At 49.2% G+C, this 11,722-nt stretch overlaps 1 pseudogene across 1 annotated transcript in view; it reads left to right on the forward strand.

The window, feature by feature from the left end:
- Nucleotides 1-6,411: 6,411 nt before the first annotated feature.
- LOC309682396 (interferon-induced protein with tetratricopeptide repeats 2-like) overlaps nt 6,412-11,722 on the forward strand; it is a 14,283-nt pseudogene continuing 8,972 nt past the window's right edge. The window contains exon 1 of the transcript in view: nt 6,412-6,421. The product of the transcript in view is annotated as an interferon-induced protein with tetratricopeptide repeats 2-like (transcript). The remainder of the gene's footprint in view (nt 6,422-11,722) is intronic.

An 11,722-nucleotide genomic window follows, 5' to 3' on the forward strand; every position in this document is an offset into this window, starting at 1 on the left:
TCTGAAGGAAAGCATATGCCCGGCTCCTTTGAACTTCCGCAGTTGTGCAAATGCTAAGCCCCAGTGCTCTAATCTGTGCTGGCATTTTCCAAGAGCACTTCTTCAAGGGCTTTATCATGAGAAAAACAAACCTCTACACATTCCAGTGGGCTCCTGAAATCCCTAGCTATGTACACAGCGCTCTCAAAGGGAAATCTTCACGTAGTCCACAAGCGCTTATTTGCCATTCATACAGCTGACTCGTGGGTACACCCTGCTGCATTTAAGGATGTACACGGAGAGGAGGAATTCCAAAATTTCAGGGAATTTCAGGGGAACTGTAGGCTGGCATAGAGGAATGTAAGGACATACATGGAGAAGGCTCACACCATGTGGGAATGATGTTCTGAGGCACTCCCAGAAGGTGCTGTGCATACACACAGGCAGCCTGCAAAACTTGCGATCTGCACAGCAGATTGCATTGGGACCAGGAATGGAATAGCTCTGGAGGGACTACTTTGGCCTTGTTCTGTGCTGTCCCTCTTTTCTGCAGATGATGGTCCCAGTTAAGCCTTGGATGTCTCCTCTCAGAGTATACCTGACATCGACAGTCCCCTTCTCGAGCCCACCAGACGCGGTGGCTCAGCGCGGACTAACCTAAAGAAGTCCCAGTGGCCCCATCAGTGGAAGATTTGGGGACACAGCAGAAAGGCATGGTGGCACGGCCGTACCGCGTTGCCTTTTAGGGTTGTGTGGCAGAAGACCCGAGCAGCTCCAGGGGGAGGATTTGTTGGCAGATACCATGACATCTGCCAGCACTGGCTTCTCCCCTGGTGTCCTCTCAAGTGTGGCATGGTCACACCAGTGTGTACAGTCAGTTCATTTAGGGTTGGGAAAGCTGAGGCACGATGGGGAGGAGGGAAATTAAATTGCATAGATACAGCCAGGTATTTTGGCAGCCCTGTCGGCCAGAAACTACTCAAAGGATGAATAGCATTCCCTTCACACGCTGGAAAACTACAGGCTATTCCTGTAACTAATGAGGTTGGAGCAGGTCTGAGATGGTGTTTAGGAGTAGAAAGGGGAAGGTCAATCTTGAAAATCCTTTGGGTAACAAACAGTATGAACTTTGCTGAAAATCCTGCCCGGTGCCTGCACCTCTGTGTGTTGAACATGCCTTCAGGACCTCATCTCTTCCAGTCAAAGCACAAAGACCTGAGCTGTGCTGGTGGGTCACAGAGTCTTAAGCTAAGTCAGATCCATCCCACCTGCCCTGGTGTGCTTACAAGAGCTTGGGTCTTTGCTTCCAGCAGCCACGAGCCTGCTCCCACATCGCCCGAGGTCCACCTCCCTGCCTGAAAGGTGAGCGGAGAAGGGAACCGCCAGAATTGCCCTTAGACACTAAGCAGGCCGCCAGCGGTGTAAAAGCTGGAGGAGCAGCAGCAGCGCGGGCGCAAGGCAGTGGATGTGCGAGGCAGGGGGAGGAGAGCTGCCTGGAGCCGCATCTCTCCATAGAAGGCAGGAAACGCAGGTTTGTTTCTCCAGGAGGAGAAGAGTTATGTCTGCAAGTCACGCCGGCTAAAAATACTCCGAGCTGTTGAGGACCAGGGTGTTCAAGAGAGGTCACTTGGGAGAGTACACCACAGGGCACTGGGCACCCCGTGTCTGGAGGGAAGGTGGCAACGCTGCGTCTGTGGCACTATGGCCTCCTTACAGCCTCTGCAGGGGAGGCCCTGGGGTGATGTTCAGCACACCCAAGGGACAGGGTTGGGGTATCCTACACCCACAAACTGGATGCTCTCTGAATCCTGCACCACATACTTTGGCCCTTGTTTTAGGCTCCGAAGCAAACACCGCAGCCTGGCTCAGCCCGTTTGTTAATAATTAGTACACAAAGTAATTTGAGCTCCAGTTACGTTCTGCAGGTTCTTCACATCAATATTGTGATTGTGCAGGGAGCAGAGATATGAGACGCCTTCCCGGCAGGTCTCCCCAGGGCACTCGGTTCCCCGGGCGCAGCACCCAACACAGGGGACACCAATGAGGCTAAAACCCCTCGGGAAAGGGGACAGCTGTACCCAGTCTCTGTCTGTGTGACACACAGGCAAGATATCCAACACCAAGAACATTTTGGACACCTGACATGAAATGGGTAGGGGACAGATTGACAGTCCCTCACACCCCTAACCCCAGAGCAGACCTTCCCACTGGGATGCGCTTGTTGACCAAGAGCAACTCCAACGACGGTATTCCTCATGGGGTGTTTCCATTAGCAACCACTCAGCCTCCACAAGCCACAGTGAAGAACACAGGCCAGGTTAAACTTAACCATTCTCCTGGCTCCAAGCTTTTAAGGATGGAGAAGGTGGCACATCAGCATGCATGGTGCTCCTCCACATCTCACCAGCACCTCCCCAGAGACCTCATCCAACAGCAGACCTGCTTGAATCGTTTCACATCTTCTCAGGTTTCAGCTAGCGAAAAGGCATTTCAAATAATCTTTCCCCTTTTGAAAAGGTTGGTCCCTTGCGGACAACTCCACAGCAAGGGCGTGAGGAGGAACTTGCCTGGCCTCGGTCCCAGTAAATCACAGTTCAGAGACAGCTGAACTCCATTTTGTGATTATTAACCCCAGCCCTGCTCCATTTGTTTAGCCTGTCTGAGGCTATATATAGTGATGGGAGCAGGCCTGGCCAGGGGGAATTGTGTGCAGCTGTTAAGCACAGACCCCCACCTTTCCAAAAAAAATTTTTAGAAAAATTATTAAAAAAAAAAAATAAATAAAATCCAGCAAAACAGGAATGCTATGGCTGGGAAATGAGAAGCAGCTGTGAAGAGGAGGGATGAGATGTCATACAGGGAGGCCTGACTTCAAAACTTGCAGGAAATGTATGAGAAATTTCACAGCCGCCTTTCTAATCCATCATCCCACCCGTGTCCCATGGCGGCCCTCGGCTCTGGTGGCAGGCTGTGAGTGCCAGAGGTAGGAGCATCTCCAGGGTGGACTCAGCAGGAAGAGGGACAGAAATGGCTGTTTGCTCTCGTATTGCCACTATCAATCTCTGGCTGTGCTGTCGTGACAGACCCTAATCCCTACAGAAGATAGGCGAAACGTCAGGAACAGGCAGGAGCTGAATCGAGGGAGCTCCAATATCGATTCTCTGCATGTCTCGTAATGAAAAGCTTAGAACAGCAGCGGTGAAAACCTCTGAACATACACGTACCTAACATGCAACCTAAGTGCCAAGGGAGTGAAGGAGAAGATCAGGATGGAAAAGCAGAGGTGGAGAAACGTGGCGGTGCCTTGCTGAGACCCCTGTCCTCTTCCTGCACTCTCACAAACCAGTGGCCTCTTGGCATCGATCAGCAGAAGATGCTGCTGTTCCCTATTGTGATTCATTTTGGAGCTCCCAAAGAGGCAGACGTCAGGCAAAATGATGCTGCATTAGCCGTCTGCACACAAAAGCTTCCCTTTGGCTTCTGCACCGGACTGAAAAATACCTAATGATTTAAAAGAAATGCTTATAATAGCATCCAGGGCTCTGAACTTTTAGTGTCGGGCGTAAGTAAGTTGCTTCTGAGTGTGCACATGCAGCAGAAACCAGCTGGAGCTGCATTTAGTTTGGATCGATCCTGCTCTTAAATCAGTGCCGGCATTTTTACAGAAGTATAACCTACCTGGCTTTTGCTGGGTGGTGTTTCCTTACGCATTTGTACTATTTAATATAAATCTATTTAAACTGATCGTTTTCCCCTCTAGACTTTCCCTGGGCAGACATCTCCACAGCCAAGTGTGTCTCACTGCAAAACAGCCTTTATCTGACTCGGTCACATTTCCCTGGGCCTGTGCTTACTTCTGTCCCCTCCATCAACACAGATGATTGGAACTTGATGATCTTCAAGGTCACTTCCAACCTAAACCATTCTATGATCTCTAAGGTCCCTTCCAACCTAAACCATTCTACGATTCTATGAATGTACAGATAGACCATCCCTGGCTCCCGTGGCAACAAATTGCCATGAGGGAGCCTTGCGGACTTCAGCCTGAACCCCCCTCAGCCGGGGGCATGACAAGGTGGCCATCCCTCCTAGATGGACTTATTCCATGTTCCTGGAGAAGTTCAGAGGTGGAAAGAGCATTGTGGGGGAGGAAAGACCTTCCTTCCCTCTCCAAGGGCGGATGACTTACTCTGAAGACCGGGTACCAGCTAGTGTGGTACCGGCATGGAGGAGGCTCAGCGCTGCCCACTAATCTCTTGGCTCTTCATCAGTTTTTCTCCCTGGTGACAACGGCAGCTCTGGCAACAGCCGCTTGCACCTGAACTGCTGCTCAGGCAGATGGTGCATCAGTTTAACGTTTCGTCTGAAGACAAAGCTCAGGGAGGAGAATGCAAGTGCTCAACTCGTCCCCTGTTTTGGATACAGATGTCTGTCTCAGCTGGCCAGGTAAACCCAGATGCATGTTTACCTGGAAAGCATTTCTTTCACTTCTCTGCAGGTGGTGTCTGGGGTATGTTCCTGGTGTTACCCAAGACCCCCTAAACTTGCTCTTCCACCCTTGCTTGTAGCTTCCTGTTTGCCAGGAGAGTTTGGGGTGAGAACAGCCCAGTTCAGTTTTGTTTTCATGCAGCACAGCCTTCTCTTGAGCGAGGGAGAGGGAGGCTGGCTTCATTCAAGCTGTGGTTTCAGCAGCTGCTGGCACCAGGCACCCCGCAGTCAGGTGTGCTGCTCTCGAGCGACCGCACAGGGCTGATTCGGTGAGAAGGAGAAGAGCTGAGATCAAGGTGTTCATCTGCAAAGGAAGGAGCTTCCAACCGAAGTGCTGCCTGCGCGGTAGGCTTGTGGCTAGCTAGCTCACCCCTCCCTGTCGAGGCTCACCGAGCTTCAAACTCGACCCGACGCTCTCCTTCTGCACCTGCTGCCGCTGAACTGCTCACCCCATGGAGACGTCTCTTCTTCTTCTCTTCAGCAAAACACAGGCAAAGGTCTGGGATGGAAATGGGAGACCAGTATCTCTCTTAAGAACACGATTTTCACTCTTCCAGGATGACAGGAACTGCCAGTGTCCCCACCGTGGGCCCTGGGGAAAGGGTGCTGCAGTCCAGGTAGAGCTCATCAAGGCTGTGCCTCCTGCCCACACGTCTAGCTAGGACCCCAGCGTCCTGCTTTGAGACTCAAAGTCCTCTAAAGAGGAAGGGAGGAGCAGAACACTCGGAAAAGTCCCGTCCCCCCAGCAAGGATATTTCATGCTCTTCGATCTGTTCACTCCGTCCCCCTTAACATGCTGCTCAGACACAGCAGAGAGCACTTCATTGGAAAACAACCCGGAGAAGTTCATTCAGGCATGAGAGCTGCCAGGAATTCCTGAAAGTTACCCCCTTCACACTCGGTTTTGCCCATGGCTTTATTGTGCCAGTTTTAAGACAAGCGCTGTATCCCATCAGAGCTGCTCAGCCCAACATGCCGGAGAACGATGCTCCTCAAGCTTCCCTCTACCAGCCACCTCTGCTCTCACCAAACCATCGTGCCAATCCCGTCATAAATTCCTGCTCCGAAAATGACCAATTCCTCTTGTGAAACCAGGAGAATGGGAACTCTTCTGAGCAACTTCATCACGCACAGGGGAAACTTCATGCCCGTAGGGTGATTGGATGGCTCGGTAATGGGACATTTCTCTTTTGAAACCTCAAGTCCTGTACCATGCACTCTTTGCACAGGGGGCATTGGAGCTTCTCTCCTTGTTCTGCCTGCTGCAGTAATGGACGTTTTTTCCAGCTTCCTCTGAGTCCTGAGAGCTGCCACATGGGCACAGGCAACTAGCAGGATGCAGAAAATACAGGACAAAACCTGTGTGGTAACAGGAATGTGGACACAACGGGGGGAGTGAAAGGGCAGAGAAAGGGAAGGCTCTCAGGAGAGGTCTCCATGAGGTCCTGGTGGACCCGATGCTCCCTGAGAGGCACTGATTTTGATCATTCACAGATTGAAATCTGACCATTAATAGCTCATATTTTCCCTACCAAACACCACTTTTTCAGGGCTCGTTTTCTGTCAGCTGCTCTTCATCCATCTCAGCCAGGCCCTTGGAGAGCCGGGACAGTGGCACAGACCTTGAGAAACTCTGGCTCTCTGCAAATGCATTTGAAACCCAGAACTTCTTCCCCACTCCCAAGTTTGCACCAGCCAGTAGGGATTTAACCCCTTGTTGCTTCCATCTCGATCCTGAGTGCAGGCAGGAGAGGGAGAACGGGGAGAGAGCGTCTGATTGATCGTGCATATCCCTAGTCGGGAGAAGAAGTTTGATTTACTGAGGCCAGAGGTACTAAAGAGCTTGGACAGGAATTTGCACTAAACCTTTGACACACAAGACATTTCCCTTTCTGGCCAAGACAAACAAAGGAAGGAAGTGTCTGGGACTTTTAAAGCGACCTAATGGAGACAGGTAAGGGCAGATAAGGGCTAAAGGAAGAGTGGGTTGGGTAAGGGAAGTATCTAGTTTTAAAGATTTGTTTGAGTCCTCAGTATTCTGCAAATCAGACTTAGGGGAGGCGAAGCCGCCTGGGGAAGAACTGCTTGCAATGGGAGAACCAGGCCAAACATCCCCAAGTGCTGAGCACAGGGTTTCTATTCGCCCTCCACTTTTTCTCTTTTTCCACATACTTTGCAAAGTTCTCCGTGTCCAATGCTGATCCCATGACTAAGGCTTACAGGATTTCAATGCTCGTTAGCTGACCGCTCTGTAAAGTCTCCTGGCAAACGACGCTGGGCTCAGGTGCCGGGGTGATGTCTGCCTGTACCATTCCTGTAGGATCGCAGGATTTCTCAGCCTTATTACTTGGTGTAAAAAGAGTATTTGCCCCTTTCCAGCACCTGTTCAGATCCTCTAATAAAAAGAACACCTGGAGCTGCTCCCGCCCTGCAAAAGGGAGAAAAATATCATATGATGGAGGGATTGATAAAAAAAGCCACGATTAATGGAAGGATCAGCTCTTCATTAATGCTGTTCCCTGTCCCCATACCACTCGTGCGGAGGACACAGGGGATCCTCATGTTTCCAGTGCTGGGAATGGGACCAGCAAGGCGCCTTCTGTGGGACAGCAGTCAGGACGAGGTCTGGCTCCTCCTTAGCCATGGCATCTCTGCCCAGCTCCAAGAGGGCACCCTGCACTGTTGGCTGCTATGGGAAGTCAGGCATTTCTCCAACCTGGAAGCAAAAAAGAAGTACCTTTCCCAATTTAATGTCACCGATTCCTCATCCCAGCAGCAAACGATTGCTAGAAGACTGTCCCTGCCGACAGACTTAAAAAGCAAGGGTTAACCATGCCTGCATGGGGTTAACCTTGCCTGCATAGGGTTAATTTTCCTCTCGGGGTTTCAGTTTCTCCTTGAAGTTACCTGTGTGGTGACTCCACAGGTCTCCTGCATCAGTCCCTCCATTAACATTTTGCTCTTTGACCTCCGCTCTTTCCATTCTCCACAAAATTGCACCAGTTTCTTTTTAACCCTTTTTCTCACTCAGGATGCAACACAGAAATATTAAGGCACTGCTGATGTTTCTCTCTACAGTACTGCAAAACACCGTACGGATGGAGGATATATTTTGGCAAGATCCAGGGGCCAGAGGGAGCAGGAAGATCCTCAGTGCCATGCCCACAGCACTCCCATGTCGCAGAGTCACAGAGCCTGCTCCTTGGTCTTATCCTGTTGGGGTATTTCGCATGCTGTGAGTCATTAAATAAAATGCCTGCCCAGGGACCGCTCTCTCTGGCCAGGGCTGCCACGGCGCTCTGCTGAGGTTCCGCCGCACATCCAGTGCGAGATCATGAAAACAAAGCTGCTGCTTTCTGGGTTATTTATAAAGCGAGCTGGACAAATAAACTTTTCCTACCCTGAATGGTCAAGGTTATGAATCCATAGTTCTCCTTTCCTATGGGGACCTTGTTTGTGACTCATTCCCGGCAGCCGCTCGGGGGCTTCCAGTCCATGAGCTGGAAGCGATGAGCCTTTCAAAGGGAGGAATGGCTTGGCAGAGGAAGCTGAAGGCTCCCTGCAAGGACTGAGCCCGGTCCACCCTCATCTGTGACTATTAAGCAAAGACCTGCACAGAGAAACCATCTGTAATGCATACAAATTCTTTTAAAAACCCAGAGAATTGGCTGGAGCACCATCTTGAGGCAGTTTCTGGAAGCTGTGGGTAGACCATCTCTTGCAACGCCTTTCACCCAGCTGGGAGGGATGAAGATGCGGGTGTCCGTCTGTGAGCAGTGTTTGGGGTGACACGCACACCCCACCGGGGAGCCGCTGTGCAGCCTCGGGACCACAGCTGGATCCAGCCAGGCTGAAGAGCTCCTGTCCCACCAATAAATACCAGGATACAGCATGACCTTGCGATTCAAGGTCTTTGAATAGCAGGTCACTATCCTATTCTTCCTCTCTTCAGCCAGGTACCCGTAGACAAAGTCTCCATTACTGGATATTCTGCCATGCCATCGGCTAACGTGGCGGGTGGCCCCCGGATGAAGTTTTTTCACAGCCAGTCTCTCCTGCGGCCCTAGAAACCAGGAGGGAGTCCCTCGAATCAGACTTTTTTCCTCTGCTGACTCTAATCTGGGCATCATCTGTGAGCATGTTGTAACTTTTCGCCCGAGTTTCTCTCCTCTTCATTAGCGTTTGTCACCGGAGCGCAGGTGCGTCTACCTGAAATTAGGAAATGCTTCTCCATCGCTTTTCCAGAAATACTTGGTTTTATTTTTACTGTGATTGATTTGTTATTGATTTTTCTAAGATTTCCTTTCAAGAACCAGTCTGCCTAAGAGTCTGCCTATATCTGCTGCTGGTTTTGACCGCAACTTTGTTATCCCACTATATCTATTTTACAGTATTTGGACAGTGCAGAGTGCTGCTTCTGTTTGCTCTCTGAAAGAGGAGATGATTATATTTTTTTTTTAATTCTGCTGATGCTGAAAAGAGCTGCGATTTCTAAGAAGGGATCTTGTGCGTGCCCTGACATGTTTCACAACTCAACACCAAGCCAGCTGAGCTCTGCAGCGCTCAGTGAAGAGGCTGGAATTGTTTTTTTGCAGGGATTTACTTTCTGTAATCTGACCATTCAGGTTGTTCACAAAGACGACTTCATTTTTCAATACACACAAGTCCGCGATCAGCTTTCTCCGCGGCTGATCAAGGTTTCCTGCACAATGAGTCAACTCTTTGTTGCCAATTCCTGAGGAATTCTTACCAAACACTGCACAGGCTTAGAAAAACTTTAGCCTTTCCGCGCGTGTCCCAAACGCCGAGGCCTCTTTGGGGATGCTCAGCCTCGGCAGCAGAGGGTTAACAGCTCAGGGCGTACGGCTTTGAGGGTGATGCATCTTGAAGTGTTGTTTTTGTCTATATGTCCTATGTTCACAATATTAAATACTTCCTTCCCCTTTGGCCCTGGAGGCTGTTCTGAAAGCTGGAAGCCCAGTGTCTGTTTGAGCAGGGCCCCTCTATCACCAGAATCTGCTTATCTGCAGCTCAAAGGAAATTCTGCTTGGCTGATGTGTTCCAGCTCCGGATGAAACGCCTCCTGCCTGCACAGGCGGAGATTTTCATAAACGAGGGGCTGAGATGCTGCGAGCTGCTGCGAGACTGCTTCTCAGGAACGCCGTCTGTGAAAATAATCAGCGGTTCTCGTTTCACACAGTCAGCGATTGCGGGGCCAAAGTCGCCGCTGAGCGCCATGGGAGTCGTTCAAAGCCTTTAGGGCAAGAGATTTCAGGTCTTCAGCGCTTTAGAGAGAGGGGGCTGAGGAACTCGATAAATACTTACACGGGGAGCAACATCTCAAAAGTGAAACATCAAATAAAATCCCGTCAAATGAAATATGATCACAAGGACTGAATTAAGCCACTAGAAAGTCTGGGCAGGTTTAAGAGCTCACTTCTGTTGAAAGGAGGGAGTGTTATATTTTCAAGTGTCTTCGCATCACCTAACGGCATGCCTCAGGGCACAGACCATGCTCTTGATGCCGTGCTAAAAATAAACTACTCGGGAAGGCTCTGACAGCCTTCTCAGTGCTTCAGGTACTTTGAACTGAAAAAGGAAAAAAAAAACACAAGAAGAGAAAGTCTTCGTGGGCCACCTGGGTGGCACATGACCCTGGCAAAGGCTTTGGCAAAGCAGTAGACCGTGGATACAAAGCCAGTGTCCACCATGGTGCTACCGAGTAGCGTCCCCAAATGTGGACTGCAATGATGCTATAAACACCACCAGTACCACATGTTTCTTCTTGTCTAATTCAACATATATTTGAAGCTGCTAAAAGAGCTGGTGGGGTGATACTGGCAGATATACACAGCACCATGTCTTTGCCATGCCACGGTGACAGTTGTTGGCTGAGATACATCCCGGATGAGAACAAGCAGATGAAGCAGAAGCGAAGCTTCCAGGAGATGATGTTGTGAGCGGCTGAAAGCACGTGGGAAAACCTGCCGTCCTGGTGAGATGTCTCATACAGGATTAGGCCATTAGACATGCCCAGGTGAGAAATGGCCACCTTCAGCTCCACTTGAGAGAGAAGTGAGCAGGGAGCTGCCTTCTCGCTGGGTGGAAATTACAGTTTACATTAAACAATTTCACCTCTGTCACTTGGTTTCCTGAAAGCTGATGGAGGAAGAGTCAGAATTAGGGAGTGATGGAGTTTGTTTTCTTTTTCTAGAAGACACTGGATATTTTTATTCTCCCCCTTTTTTTGTGCGTTTAGATAAAAGTTAGGACAAAAAGGCTTTGCTGAACTGGTTCCAAGTTAAATCCCAAGAAAACAAGCATCAGCCTTCAAGGCCGAGAGGTTCAGTGGGTCGTCAAACCCAGTTTTGTCGCACAGGAAATCACATCATGTAATCTCTTGTTTGTGACTTTGGCCAAGGGTAAAAACCCCTCTCAGCAAGGGTGTACTGACATTCCAGAGAGCGAAGTCCCAAGAGAACCACAGCATTTGAGGAAATAGGGACTTTTCAGGAACAGACAATACGGGGGAGATCTGTTTGCATAAATATCCAGGTTCAATCTCTGTTTGGGGCAGCAGGCATTCAGGCTCAGTTTGAGCTATTTCTTTATGAATTAACACTTTTAGAAGCATCTTTCTGTCTGTAGCTACTTTGCATTACATTTTTATCTTTAATTAGTTAAAATTGCTGATGGCTTCTTGTTTCAAGTTATATTTTCATTTCCTGCTTGCAAAAAAAAATATTTTTTTTTTTTAGTTTCATGGCAATTAAAATTACATTATTTTCCAAAATATCTACAGAAGCTTCCCTCCATCAGTAGATGCAAGAGAGAAATATTCTCCTGCCCAGTCAAGGACCAGTTACATCATTCCCCACCCATTTCTTTAACCTGCTCTTAAAAACTTGCTTTATTTCTATCCTTCCACTTTGCAAGGAAACCACCAAAAATTCTCCTTTGCACAGAGCTGGTCTCAGTCTTGGATCCACTCTGGAGTGATTTTATCTGAACTGTGTTTCTTTAGCTTCCTCATGTACCATGTGGAACAGCGTCAAAAGCCATAAAACTGTATTTACTGCCTCTTCTTGGAGTGCAGCGCTCATAACATCACTGCAGAAGTAAATTATCTTAGCTTGGGACGGTTGGATCTTGCCAAATTAGTATTGCCTGTTACTCATTTTCTTTGGTGTTCTTCATTAGGTGCTGACAAACAATGTGTTTAACTGCTTGTTCCACTGTTTTCCCAGATCCCAAC

Source organism: Vanellus vanellus (genome assembly GCF_965231255.1).
Source record: "Vanellus vanellus genome assembly, chromosome: 28".
Taxonomy (NCBI): domain Eukaryota; kingdom Metazoa; phylum Chordata; class Aves; order Charadriiformes; family Charadriidae; genus Vanellus; species Vanellus vanellus.